The 15,191-nt window shown below is 38.6% G+C and overlaps 1 long non-coding RNA gene across 1 annotated transcript; it reads left to right on the top strand.

Annotated features, from left to right (window-relative positions):
- The first annotated feature begins 8,760 nt into the window (after nucleotides 1-8,760).
- On the top strand, nucleotides 8,761-13,228 carry LOC136374077 (uncharacterized). The gene is made up of 3 exons (XR_010745811.1): nucleotides 8,761-8,849; nucleotides 10,598-10,692; nucleotides 13,145-13,228. It is a non-coding gene; the product is annotated as an uncharacterized lncRNA (long non-coding RNA).
- The last annotated feature ends 1,963 nt before the right edge of the window (nucleotides 13,229-15,191 follow it).

Genomic DNA, 15,191 nt, shown 5'->3' on the forward strand with positions numbered 1-15,191 from the left:
AATGCTGTGACTCAAAGCAATTCAAACACAAAGTTGATGGATTACAAGAATACTGGTGGGAGAAGAACTGAAATGAAATATGCCATCCAGTGGGTCTTTAGCAGACTTGAGAGGTGGGCCTGCATAAGCCTCATGAAGTTCAACAAGGCCGAGTGCAAGGTCCTGCATGTGGATCTGGGCAATCCTAAGCACAAGTCCGGGCTGGGCAGAGAATGGAATAAGACCAGCTCTGAAGACTTGAGGGTGTTATAAGAAGCTCAACACAGCACAACATGGCAATGTCCACCCACATGGGTGGACATTGCTAGAAAGCAAACCATGTCCTGGTCTGCATCAAAGGCAGCGTGCCCAGCAGGGTGAGGGAGGGGATTCTGTCCATCTGTTCTACTCTGATGAGATCTCACCTGCTGCATTCAGCTCTGGGGCCCACAGCACAAGAAAGATGTTGTTGGCCTGTTGGAGCAAGTCCAGAGGAGAGCCGTGAAGATGCCAGAGGGCTGGAACACCTCTCTTTTGAAAGAGTTGGAGTTGTTCAGCCTGAAGAAGAGAGGGCTGCAGAGAAACCTTAGAGCATCCTTCCACAAAGATAGCTGCAAGAGGACTGGAGAGGGACTTTCCAGACAGAGATGTAGTGATGGAACAAGGAATAATGACTTTAAACTGAAAGAGGTCAGGTTTAGATTAGGTATTAGAGAGGTATTATTTACTTGTGAGGGTGGTGAGGCACTGGAGCAGGTTGCTCAGAAAATGGAAGTGTTCAAGTCCAGGTTGGATGGGGTTTCTGGCAATTTCATCTCGTGGGTAACATCACTTCCCATGGCAGGGAGTTTGGAACTACGTGATGTTCAGGGTCCCTCATCCAGCTTAATGTTTCTACGTGTCTCTAAATATACATCAGATATTTAAAAGTTACGGTATAGTAACATGTTCACTTTAACTTGATGGATATTTTCATGAAGCGTTTGAGCTTCCATCTCCTTTTTTCATCTTTCTCTTGGAGGTGACTAAAACAGCTAAATCTGGTTGAAGTTCTGAGCACTAGTTTCAGCAAAATAAAGGGCTTAAATTAGAAGTGACCAGGCCTTAGTTCTGGTAAATGATTATGATCTTTACTTTGCTCCTCTACCCTTTCCTCACGATTACTCTCACTTGGTCAGTATTACCGAACTCATTTAAGCTGCTCTCTCGGACAATTCCTCACATCTGATATTGTTTTCAAAAAAAAGGGTATTTTAAATGCCTAAATACACAATCTAAATTTATTTGTCATAAGAGTTCTGAAACTTGAAATCTAACTTAAGGTTTTTCTGGAGATAATGTCTGGCTACTTACTTAAGAGCAAAAGAAAAAAGTGCTAATTTTGTTTGGCAACTGCAGAAGTTTTAAGAATAAATTTGGCTACAGTAGAAAAGGTCATAACAGAGCTAAGGAGGCTATGATACAGTTATGCTCTTTTTTTTCCCATTCAATTTATTGCAAGCAAGTGTATTCAAGTAAAAGCAGCTATCCAGCATATTGATTACATTTGTTTCTGATGCTATTCAGTTAAGTGGGACTAATTGCACATTCCATGGGAGAAGTGCGCAAAAGAATTTACAAGACCATTTTTTGTGAAGTATTTTTCATAGTGGTGTTATCAATGGATTTCTCTGTTCATTGATAATGAAATAAATTGGATTGAGTCACAACACCTTGTTGGGAGGGATAAGACATGGAAAAAGCACACTTAGTTTTATGTCAAGAAGTTTAATTTTGGTTATAAAAATTTAAATCTTCCTAATTAAAAACCAGAAGGGTTTGCAAAATGACAGTTTGAGTTTTTGTGTGTAACTCTTATTTATGTGTTAAATAAAATGGGGCAGTAACATGTGAAGAGTGCAGACTGAAAAACGGCAAACGTATAATGAACTAAGTGTATGCTGGTTAAATTAGTGCTAAGAATTTCTGTCAGCCAGAAGGTGGTAGCAGAATTCTCCTCTAACAGCCCTGGATTGTGTTCCAGAAGGCATTCTCAATACAAAGTGAGTTTGAAATGCAGTTCAGAAAACATATTTTTTTTAGTAGCAGGAACAAATAGCACTGACTTTTTTTTTTTTTTTTTTTTCATTTGGCAGCATCTTTGAATAGAAAAGTGTCTGCACTTATCCGTAAGATGTCATGCATTGGGAATGCATGTAGGATCTGTTACTTGGGTTTTGTCTCTGTTTTTTTTGCAATTGTAATTATGGTTTTTACAGACTTTTTAGTGCCAAGGGGAGCCATTTATGGGCTGAAATGACAAGAGATTTATTTTCCTCATAGTATCACAAGACTGGAAGATGTCAGTATCATGAGAAGCCCAGATAACACATTATTTCCATCCAGAGGAACTCTGTCATACTTTCTTAGATATAAACACAAATGCAAAGAGTGATATCCATTGGCTGGGACTGATGCAGCAGTCCAGTCAGACTCTCATCAAGTGTAACATCCTGAAGATACAAAGGGATAGGTTTTATTACTCTGTTTTATTGTTTTGTGATGGACCTGTGTGGCCCTCTGTGCACGTAGTCATTCCTATTTCAACAGAGACTCTTCATCGCTGTGAGAAACTTGTGACAAATTTGGGCTCTGGAGCACAGCTTGGCCCTCATTTTTTCTTAACCACTGTGTCACAGCTTTGATGATACACTGTACTCCTCTGCAGACTTCTTTAAGAAATTGTTCTGTACCTAAGAGATCGTTTCTATGGTAACTGTGATTATGATTTTTGTGGTTTCTTGGGTTTTTTGTGGGTTTTTGTTGTTGGTGGTGTTTTTTTGTTTTGTTTTGTTTTTGTTTTTGTTTTTAACTTACTGTATGGTTTGGAAATAGAGGGAGCAAGGCTTTAGTATGACATTAGGAAGAGTCACCACAATAAAATAAGCTAGAAAAATAAAACATTCTGTGCTTGATCTAGCTACCAGTAAACTGAAACAGCAGTTCAAAAGAACATCATATAAGCTCTCTGGCTTATAAGTAAGCAGGCTGGAGCTGCTGGAGCTATTCAGGAAAGAAAAAAAATTAAAAAGTGGAGGCCCAGAGCAAGCTCTGGAACTCTTACAATTTTGCACCTGATGGTCTTTTTAAAATTGGCTTTTTACAGTGACTGCAGCTTTCATAGTCTCCTCTTACTGAAGTTCTGACTGAGAAAAACATTCACCCAGATTACAACAACAGACCATTTTATAAAATGTGCTTCTCTCCCCATTTACTGTTCTTTACAGTATAGATATGAAGTTGTTTTGGGCACTGTGTGCAGAATTTCTAGTGGAGCCACAACAATGACAGTGATGAAGCTATGAAATGAGCTGGTTTAGAACACAGCAAAAGATGGTAGGAAATTCAAATTATAATTAGATATAGATATCAATAGATATATAAATATTAGAATACAGATGTAGAAAACATGGTAAAGACCAGTCAGTATGTACTGTGTGAAAAACATGCCAAGATACTGAGATAATCACAAAATTCAGACATCCATTTTGCACATATGCTGGGAAAATGTATTCATAGGAAAGGTCTCCTTTAGGCAAACATGTAGGTGTTGTAAAGATGTCAGAGGTAAGATTGCAGAATACATTGCAACAATTGGCCGTTTGAAAAACCGAAGTTTTGACACCAGCCCTGTTTTCTCTTGAGGCAGAAGCTAGGAGAAGGTTAACCCAAAATAAACTTAATTCAATGAAAATTCAAATGATTATGTAATAAATAATAAATGTCTTAAATTTGTATTTAGAGATATATCATTGCTTTAATGCTTGCCAGTTCTCTGTATTTAACTGTTTCCTCTCAAAAAAAGGAGACAAATGTTTATTTTGTGGGACTAAAACAATGACATAGAATCAAAGGGAGTTGGTGAAGGAAAAGATGCTCCTAGTGGAATACTTACATATTTTGTCAGTACGGTTAAAAAAATACATTATCCTTCTGTTTTGTTGTAAAATGGGGGGAAATGGACTACATTATTCAAAAATAATTTGTGAATATGGAGTTCCGTTCAGCACAGTTCTAAAGTGCACAGTGACTGCAATTTCAAATGTGCAGGGTACAAAAGTGTTATTTCCACATGGGCACAAGTGAATCTTTTAGAAATAATGTATGATCTTTTTAGTTTCACAGTCTGAGAAGTCTTAATGAAACCCAAAAATGTTCCCATTTACTTTGAATTGGTACTTGGCATCTCCTTTGAGATTACTGAATGCTGTTTTATCATCATATAATGGTGAATGACTGTTTGCTGAAAAATTATGGTTCTTTTAGGGTGTCTTATGTTGGACACTAAATTAATTGGGTTATTTGAACTCTATTAGTCATCTGAAACAACTTGGTCTCTATTTCCTGCTCTTAGTGACTTATTAATGTGGCTGTGGCAGGAGAGGAAAAGAACAAAGGAGAAAATGTCAGTGCAGTTATTTGCAGGTTATGCTTCTATCTGGAGAGCAATGACCACCACAGTTCCCACAAAGAGCCTGGGTTCTACAAACCTCCTGGAGATTTGCTTTGCTAGAACTGAAGTGAAAACCCTAGAGCAGTAAAAGTGGAGCAGACCATAGTCTGTAGAGTGTCCTGTGTTGACCTCTTTTAAATTTTCCATTTAAGAGACCAAGTGAGGAATGAGGACACTCAACTGCCACTTGTCCTTCACATGGCACATATTTCCTTTTATCCTATTGCAATAATGTAAGTGAAATGTGCAGCCTGTGTCTATTAAGCTGTAAATAAATGGATCTGTCAGCCAGTGAGAAATTTTTAAGAGGAGAAGACTGTGAAATTGATCATATGTGACCACTAGGAGAAACTTAAGCACTGAAACTTCTGACACTGATCATGTTCTCAGACTTGGGTAATTGGAAGTAGGACCAGGAAATCCAGGGTGTGTACTTGTGATTTCTGCTGCTGGGCTGGTCTCAGAATTCTCTAAAGAAGCGCATAAACAGTCATGTGACCAGCTATTTTAGCCTAAATCCATGAAGAGCACTAATGAGTTATTTCAAAATATATGTCAGCAGGCAATTAGTTACTAGAGGTCTTAAAAAAAACCCAAAAAAGCCAACAAGAATCCATATTTGTTATGCAAGGGAAGCTGGAGGTACTCGTATTCTGTGGTTGTAGTCTAGATCCCAGTGGGTGCAAGTGCATTGCACACTGAACTTGTGCTGGCAGTAGAAGAGCACAGAGGCTTTGGAACAGCTCTTCTGAGAGGATGCTCAGCTGCAGAGTAAGTGATGTGATGGCTGGGTCTGCCTTAGATGGTCTCAGCACCGTAGATCAAAGGCTCCACAGGAACAGCACCTTGCAGTAATACCTGGTGGCAAACAAACATGTGGGCATTGGGAATGTGTGAACTACACGGTGTGGTTTGAGCACAACACATCTGCCAGAGGGATGCGTTCTTGTCTAGAAAGGCTGAAACAGTCAATATAAAAAGTGTGATGTTATGTGATACTAGACTGACCATAGATGTAACTAATTTTGAGCTAAATGTGAAATTGTCTGTTTTAGTGGGTTTTTTTGTTTTGTTTTGGTTTGTTTTTTTGTTGTTGTTCCCCCCCCCCCCACCCCCCACCAGTTTGTTGCCCAGATCTCTACAGTTGATGGAAGTTTCCTTTCATTTTGCCTTTATTACATTGTGCCATAATCCTTGTTTAACATCTCCGTAAAAAACTGTATTAGCAAACAAAATATTTATCTCATGCTAGAGCCTGTTTCAGAGCTTAAAGTGATTAGATGGGTATTTTCCTTATGATCTTCTGGGTATTTGCCCTGCTATTCTGTATTGGGAAAAACAATCTCATCAGTAAGAACTGTGAGATTTCCCTGTTTTCACAGTTATGTGAATGCCACCCTTCCTCAAGTAATAATAATCACTCACTAACCTTGCGTTTGTTGCTCTTTCAGATTTCGCAGCCAGCACTGACACTGCTGACAGGTTGATAAACTGTTTGCCACTTACGATGGCTTTGCCTCTTCCAGGAACATTCTTTCCTGTCTTTACTCACTTTGAAGAACCACCCTGGTTTTTATCTGAACCCTCTGCACAAATTAGGCAGCCTTTGCTCCTGCAAAATTGCCCAGTGTAAAAATGTGAAGTTGTGGCTCAAGGAAACATTGCCTATAGTAAAAGAACAAGTTTATGTGGAAGAAGAGTTCGGTAGCATTAATAATGTGGGTACCCCTTGATGTGGGTCCTAGTTTCACATGGGTCTTGACACTGGGATGATACAATTGAAGATAAAGTTTGCAGGTTATATCTTGCATTTCACTTCATGGTCTGCTTCGGTAATTTTCTGTTTGCTTTTTAGGTAATTTGGTGACAAATTTACCGATAGGTGGTGCTGCCGCTCTAAATCCTCTCTGTTCAGTCTTGGTTTGAGAAGGAATGCTAGCACTCGTATGTCAACATTCCAGTGATTTCTCAGGCTCTTAAAGAAAAATACTATAAAATATTACTCAGGTATAACCTTTTCTGTATATTCCTGGAAAGATAATTACAATAATGAATCAGCCTCTTTTATTCTAACCATGTTATTGTGCTTGTATATAACATCTCTCAGAACAATTAGACTCATCCCACACGTGAAAGACCTTGGACTGTCTGACTCTGCTTGCCACAGTGTCAAGTAATATGGAATGAACGTTTTCTTAATACACACTGAAGTCATTATTTCTATACATAATGCTTGGGAACAGAGAGAGAGATACTAAAAATTACTTGTCTGAGTCATGTGGGACGTGTCTTTATCAAGACAAGGAATAAAATCCAGGAAACTTGTGCCATATCTAATTTACTTGCTGTTGGTCAGCCACTCCTTCCTTAAGAAATAATTTGAGAAAGGATGTCTGTCATGTCTGGCACTGACAGAAAAATCACTGTAACATCAGAACAAGCAGGAATGTGGTTATACTACATCTCTCTCCTCTTTTCTAGAAGCAATGAGGCGTAGCTATTTTATTACGTTTGTTGTGATTAGTCAGGGCTACTGCTTGTTTGTCTGGGGCTACCAATAAACACGGCATGATTCATGCAGAACTGCTTGAGGGATGGCTTGACTCCAAAAGCACAGTTTAGCCTTTATTTGGCAGTTGTTTGCTTAATGCAGAAAAATGTGTATGAAAGCTATGAAAAATGAATCTGTGCTGTAACACCCAGCTTGTAAAATCCACTTGATTTATCCTGCAGAAGATATTGCAGTATAAAGGAATAATGAAGACAATGCCTGCCTTCATTTTCTCTTATTTTTTTGGTTATGCTGTCATCTTCAATATTATTGCAATGGATTCAGGCCTATATGGAGTCATCATGACTAATAAAATATCTTTAAAACCAAAGATGATCTGTGACACTGAGCTTTGAAAGGGCATTTTTTAAAATCTAATTGTAACATATGTGGAATTTTCTTTTCCTTGTATGATTACTCTGATTTAATCATGAACCGTAAGGGAGAGATGCAGTGGAACAGAGTAGTAGAGCATTTGAAGAGGCATTGTTGCCTCTCCAAAGTAGGTCATCCTCCATAAGTGCTGTGTTACTGTTGTAGGCTGATTATTGCCTCTGTCCTTTTCTCTGTAAAACAGTGTTTTCCCTCTTGTGGCTTTGAATCTCTGGAAATCTTTGGGCCGCTTCCTTTGGGTCCATGGTCTAGTCAGAAAAATACAAGCGTATTTCTTAAATGTGGTGTACAGGGACTGCTATTTCCAATGGAAAAAAAAATATCAAGGACAAAGCAGGAAAAAACCAAAGTAGAACATTTTGAAATCATCAGTATAAATGATGGTCCCTGCAGAAACTGGGCACATGAGAGTGTGGAACGCAAAAGTAAAAATGCAGAAACAAAAGCAATTCATGCTGGGAATAAGGCCCAGATTTTTCTACATGCAGGTGAAGAGGGCTGAGAAGGCAATTGTCTGGAAACTCTGAGTAATTGGATTAATCTCTATTAGCATTTAAATTTGGATCAAGAGTGCGCTTTTGAATTGAACTCCCACCATCCACATTTTCTCTGCTTTACTTCCGAGTGGTCTCAGAGCACCTAAACTAGAAACATTCCAGCTGAAATCAGGATGGAAGAGGTACTCCAGGAATACACCTGTTCCCTTTTAGTTGGTAATAAGCATACAGGAGACAGGAATGGACTAGATGTAATCTAATCCAGTAATCTGAAAGAGACCCCCTGAACCCCCTGCACCATATGATAATGATTATATGAAAGCCCCTGATGACAGGCGCTTTTGTCTGCTGATGCTGCTCACTGCTAAGGTCACCACTGAGGACAGTGCAGCTTGGTGGGTGGTGTGCAATGGGCTTCCACCAATGACCATGGTGAATGGGCCCATCTTCACATGGAGATGCTTCACAGCTTTCGTGCTTTCAAAGCAGCCTTCCCAGAAACAGGCTGCCTCTCACCTGTGTCTGTCAGGTGAGAGCTGGGTGGGCACTAATTGACCCTGTCCTTGTGGGTAAAGGTGAGCACAGAGCTCCAGCTGGCCAAGGTGATTAATGTGGCTGGAGAGTGGGCACCCCACTGAGGGAGGGGACAGCTGCAGGGCAAGGGCATACCTGGCTGATCAGCAAAGAGCAAAGGTTTTAAGCAGCTTGAATGTGGCAGTTTCCCTGCTGGAGTCCTAGTTATGCAGTTCTGTTCCCCTAAAATGTTCATATTGTCTTGCCGAAGTAGTTAATTTTTTTTAATTTGCAAGTCCTGTTAAACACAAATTGGTTTAGCTCTACTACACAGTGTGAATAACTCTCTTCATTCCTTGATATTGCTTCCTTCAGGGTATTTAAACTGTGTTATCATCTGCCTTCAGGCTCCTTTTATCTGACAGTATATATTAGACTCCTGTTTTCTCTATTTTTAATGTCACAGTCTCAAATCTTGTCTTCATTTATTTGCCTGTTTCTGTCCTTATAAATGTGGGATAACCTAGCATACTGAATAGAAAATTCCTTATACTTCTAGGTAGATCATTACTGCGTTATATAAATCTTCTGAGGATTTGACTTAGACTTTTCAAAGTTCTTTTAGAACTCTACTGTTCTAGCTTCTTTTACATACACAGCTTTGTTAAATTAGGGATGTTAAATTATATATATCTAATAGAAGGGATTTATGGGGTTGGTTTGGATTTTTTGTTGTTCTTGTTGGGGTTTTTTTGGTTGTGTTTTTTTTGTTTGGGTTTTTTGGGGGGGTGTTTCTCGTTGATTTTGGTGTTTGGGTTTGGTTTTGCTTAGCAAATGAGACCTACAGAAAATGTGTTTGTTTAAAAGGCAAGTTGAAATTCTATGAAATGTTCTTTAACATGATATTTGTTCTCCTTTGCTTGCATAGAAGGCCTGCAGAGTCTGCACTCCTGCCCCAGGAATGAATGCCTTTGCACTTGGGCATAATCACATTAGTATCACCAGGACTTTCTACAGGTAGTAAGGTACACCAACATAAATCCAGTTTAGGGATTAAAACATAGCTATGACAACTCACAAACCAAATGAAAAGCCTTAGCTAAGGAAGTGATGCATGGTTGGAGGATGAGGGGCAGTGGGAATACATGAAAACAGGAGATTCGCAACCTGCACAGAGGCATGCTGCAGCTTCTGTGTCTGGAGGTTTCCAAGAGCAGACACAATGGGCTGTGACTTCAGATGTGGCCCTTCTTTGAGCAGAAGATTGGACTAGGGACCTTCTGAAGTCCCTTCCAACCTGAATTTCCCTGTGATCCTATGAAAAAAAAAGACGTATGAGAAAATATTAATAACACACAGAGGTAAATCAATGTTTACTGATCTTCCTTCCATAGTTGTTACTATATTAGATATCTTCAAGAGAGAACATATTTTCATTTCTTTAACCATATAAACCAATTGCTCCCAAAATAAAAACTATAGAATATTTTCTGGTCATATCTTCAAGATGGCAGACAATATCTATAGTCGTTTATGTTTGACAATAGAGCCCGATTTTGGAACCACAGCAAATTTTTAAAGCTGAAGCAAATACCCTTTTATGTAACCATTTTCATCAATCATGATTTGTCACTGTGAAAAAGTCAGGACCTTAAACAGTATATATAGTAAACATATAACAGTATATAGACTCTCTATTAAAGACTCTTCCAATCTGCTTTAAAGTCTTATAAACTTTTATAATCCTATAGCAAATTCTATAACATCTTTCTGTAAAGGTTCAGAATGCCTACTCACAGAAGTATTCTGAACTACCAAAATGTATTTTTTTATTATATTATTCGAGATATATTCTTAATAAATTCTTCTTCCATCTAGGTATAAATTTAGTCCAAAATTGGTTGGCTTATGAAGTCAGAGGAGATCATGACACTAGACAGCACAGGGCAGGTTTGTGACATAATTCTAAACATGCTTTAGATTAGGGAGGGGTCAAGTATTTACCAATGTATTACACCATGGTTGAATGAGGTGAAAGATATTGCTGTATTCGGTATGAAGCCACTGAAAAAACCAAAAAATCTGTTAAATAAACACAAATAAGGCAGATTTATCAGAGAAAAAAAATTTAGATGTAAACATACTTGTTATGCACATGTGCTTCTTCCACAGAGATCTGACTGAAGAAAACACCTCATGACTTGTGCTTTGACCTCAAGAATTCATTTCCCAGTGCAATCAGATGTGTTGATTCCTGTAGCCATGGGGTAACTTCCCATTTTCCTCCCTTTGTCCCTCGCCCGCTTCTGCCTCTCAATTTTCCTTTACTTCCTTCCTGCTTTTTTCTCTCCATTCCCTTTCCTTTCCCTGTGTGTCACACATCTGGTGACTAACAGCCTATGGACATCATTTCCCTAAACATCCAGTATGTTACTACTATAATAATATAGAAGGAAGGGGAATGAACCATAAAATCATTGGCAGATCGAGGAAAAACCTGGTCTGTATCACATGGGAGCACAGGACTCAGAATAATGCGGGGGTTTTTATTTCTCAGGAAGAATTGTAATGATATGTAAATTAAAGGCAGAAGAATGGAGGCCCAGACTGCTGCATGAATAATACTTCTGTAGTTCTGAACAATGAGGATAAGAGTTTTTCAGATGGCTCGTACAGGCACCCCTATGTCAGTTGCATAGAAAACCACATCCAGTTTTTTCCAGACATTTGAAGTGTCCATTTGGGGATTTCTGTTTAGGAGGTGTTCCTGATGACCTATTAATTGGTGGAAGGAAAAATAGAAAATTGAACACAGACAATATTGTTGAGTCCACCTGAATGTAGGAGATGTAGTTGTTCACTTTTCAAGACAAGTCAACTGTGAACATCAAGTCTAATGTTCTTCAAATTATGAAAAGAATTATTGTCTTATGGCTAAAGAATATTTATTGGTATATTCATTGGCAGGGCTTTTTGTTTTGTTTTTATGCATAGTGTGAAAATAATTGAGGAATGAAAAATTCTTTTTAGGACTGTAATAATTAATCAAAATTGAACATGTTGTAAAATATGGCTTAGATGTTCATCTGATGCAAATAAGCTCTTGTTTGAAATCAATAGAGCTGTGGCAGTTTATGCCAGCAAAGGACTTGGCTCTTTTTCTTTTGAATGAATAATATACCCAAGCAATAATTTTTCTTTCTTATAGTTAAGTGCCAGATTTCAACCTGTTCATTCACAAAGCTGTGGAACATAATCAGTTGCAAACTACCCTGTCTCCCTTAATTCAGTGCTTTCTAGGATAAGGTTTGTCACTGTCCATTTCTCTCTTTGGTGCCAGCCAGGTGAAAGAGTGTGAGTTTAGTCATGCTGCTAGTCTGAAATTAAAATTTGAACAGGACTGGAATTTCTTCTCAGCTGTGCCTCCAAAAATCTCATGAAGTCTTCAGTGTTACAGTAGTGTCAAATATTTCCTGCCCTTGGATATTTACTGACATGAAAGGAAACAGTGGGTCTCGGCTGATGAGGAGCTGTTTTTTTGACAGAGATGGAGAGGCACTTTGTCAGAAACAATGCTGCAGCATTGTCCTAAGCAACAGCTTCCTTAGGACATCTCAGCAGGGAAACTTAGAGAGAGAGGATGATTATATTTTAAAACAGAGCTGATTTCATTTGTTAATTCTCGCATTTCCACAAGCACAGGCAACACCAAATCGTATATGTTCAAATATTCTGTCTTCCCTTGCAGTGCCAACATACTGATGTGCAGGGAGGCAGACAGATTCCCAGTGGTGCCACAGGGACACAGTTGCATTTCACTCCCTCAGGTAACAAACAGTAGGACAAACAGAAATGGCCTCAAGTTGTGCCACAGGAGGTTTAGGTTCAACATACGGAAAAATTCCTTCACTGAAAGGGTGGTCAAGCATTGCAACAGGGAGGTGCTGGAGTCACGGTGTATGAAGGTGTTCAAAAAAGATGTAGATGTGGTGTTACAGGTCTTTTCCAACCTTAATGATTCTATAATTCTATAACACAGAGGACAAGAGAAATAAGCCAGGCTCTCTTCATGCTTTTTGGATTTGGCTTAGGTTGGTGATTTTGGATATGCCTTTTTTGTTCCCCATATAAACTATGGATTAGTCTCTGCATCCTGTTCCACCTGTGACCCCTCACAATTTACATGTTGTCTTTTCTTTCCCAGTTTGAATATCCTGAGAAGGAACATAGAGATTTGCTGGGATCTTGATGACCTCCTGATCTAAGTGACATCAATGCATCATTCTTCTAGCCCTCCTCCTCCCCTGTGATTCTTTGTGGTGTTTCCACACCTGTAGATTTTTATCTATACCAATTTAAACACCTCTGCTCCAATTCTCTACGCAAGACAATTGTTGTTCTCCTAATATTTAATGCAGACCTTCATGATGAACCGTGATGCTGAAAAATACATTTATGGGGCATTACAGAACTGATATCAAACTCTTGTCATAAACTGTCATATTAAATAGCATCACTTGTGTATTACTTTCCACTAGAAGGAATGTTCCACTAACAGGACAATTATGGGCTTGTAGGCAAAGGAACATTAAGCTTATTTTTCATTTAATCCACAGCTGAGTATACCTCATAATACAGGTAATTGCCATTAAGAGTTGTTAACATAATCTGCATATCTTCTTATCCTTGGGACTGAATTAATCTCTGAATTAACTATAGGAATCTGCAGTGCTGACATTTACTTCTGAGATACCCAAATTTCTGTGTTACTGGTAAAGAGAAATGTACACTTCTAAATAAGGTGCAAATTTTTTGGCCTATTTTAGATGCCTAGTTTAGCATCAGAAAAATAACAGCTAAATATGTTTATTTTCCCCTCTCTTCCTGATTTTGAAGGAAGCCTATAGAGAGTAGTTCAAATATAGAAATCTACATTTAGTTAGTAAATACCACCCCAGATGTCTACTTTCTGCAATAATGGCCCCACAACTATTATTGTGACAAATATAAAATTTGCCTGCTGCTCCCCAACGAATCAAATCAGTGATGGAAATATTTCTGGAATATAAAGAAATTGAATTAAAATAAATAATTAAATTAAAATAAATTAAAATCTTTTCCATGTGTATAGAATGGAGGGATTGACTTCTTTTGTGATGTAATTTAATGTATTTTCATTTAGTGAGTGGGGAAAAAAATCCATTTTTATACATGGGGAGAATATGATCCAGAATCACAATTTTTCACCTGGCGCATGATAAAATCAATCAAATGTCTCCTGCCCATGACAGCATTTTGTATTCTATTTTCTTCTTACTGATAATTGAGTTGATAACTCGTGTAGCTCCTTTGGTAGGTAAAGATCAGCACCCAATACAACCATTCAAGGCAACTGCATTCAAACTGCTGTGTCTGTAATATTTTGGTTTTCAGCGGTTTTGACCTACTGCTGCTCTTGGTAGTTTAAAGGCTCAGATTTCAACTTTTCCAGATGACCAATGACTCTCTGTTATCACTTCTGCTAAGTTGCAACGTCTGTGCAACTCCTGTTCAACCATTACAAGGGTTACAAATGTGACTACTACTTTTCAGTGCTCCCTCTGGAGTACTTGAATCCAGCCAGAGTGGCATGGGTCTTCCTGATGACATGGCTGACAGCTCCATACTGGTGTTGGAATATCCCAGTGGATCCAAAATAGTGCTATATGCTTATGTTTAGGCATTTGAACCCTGCTCCATCTGGTTTTGAAATTCCTGGACTAAAATGCTGAACAGGGGCGTTTTTGAGCTGCATTTCAGTAAGGTAAAGTAAAAAGTAAATAATTTGTCCTGAATGGGATTCCCTTTAAATGACTCAAGGCTCGTTTGTCTGCTGAAAGCCACCTTTCTTGCCCTCTCAAAGTCCCAAACCCCACACTCTTTTCAACATGTGCAATTGCTATTAAATCTGATCCAGATGTTAAGAAATAGCAAACTGGTATTAAAAGCTAGTGGAAACATTTCAGAAAATGCAATGAAGATGGTCACAAATGTGAAGTGCCCAACACTGCATTGCAAGTGCTGAAGCATTTTTCAGTTTTTAACTGCAGCCTAAATTAGCAAACCAAGCCTGATTCTTTCTTTTTTAATTTCTTATATTTTTTTTATTGTGAGTTTCTTTGTACAAAAGACTTTAGCAAGTCATGCACTTGTGATGTTCAAAGAGCTTGCCTACAGGAAAGACTTGAGTTCTTTGAAAAAGATTGTAGGATCACGAACATTGGTTGATATTTACTGGCTTACAACTGTAGATGCTAAATAATAATCAGTTGCACAGCAACATGAAAATCAGAATATTTCACAGAACTACAATTAGTCCTTGAGCCTTTCCTCTGTTCTAACAGGTCCTGTCAAAGCAGATAAAGAAGAGATGGGTTCAGAAACAAGTGCTCCTTCAAAATAGGAGTTGACATCAAAAGGAGTGATTGTACTGTGGATATGGATTGTGCCATTTGAAATGGAGAGCCAATGTGTAAGAAGAGTTAAGCTTATCCCTAAGACAAAGCTCCTGGAAGCAGGCTCAGTCACAGAACTCTGCTGCAGAATCCACCCCTATGAAGTGACATTGTCAGCAGAACAGATGTTCAAGTGCAATGCCCTTTGTTGGTGGCAATGTGAACAGTGTATTTGAGAGAGAAGCCCGGCAAGGACTACTCAGTTGCTGGGGAAAGCTGTTTGTAGGAAGAGCTACTAATACCACTGCAAGAGAGAGGTTTGATGATGACTT

The sequence above is a fragment of the Sylvia atricapilla genome, chromosome 2 (genome assembly GCF_009819655.1).
Source record: "Sylvia atricapilla isolate bSylAtr1 chromosome 2, bSylAtr1.pri, whole genome shotgun sequence".
Taxonomy (NCBI): Eukaryota; Metazoa; Chordata; class Aves; order Passeriformes; family Sylviidae; genus Sylvia; species Sylvia atricapilla.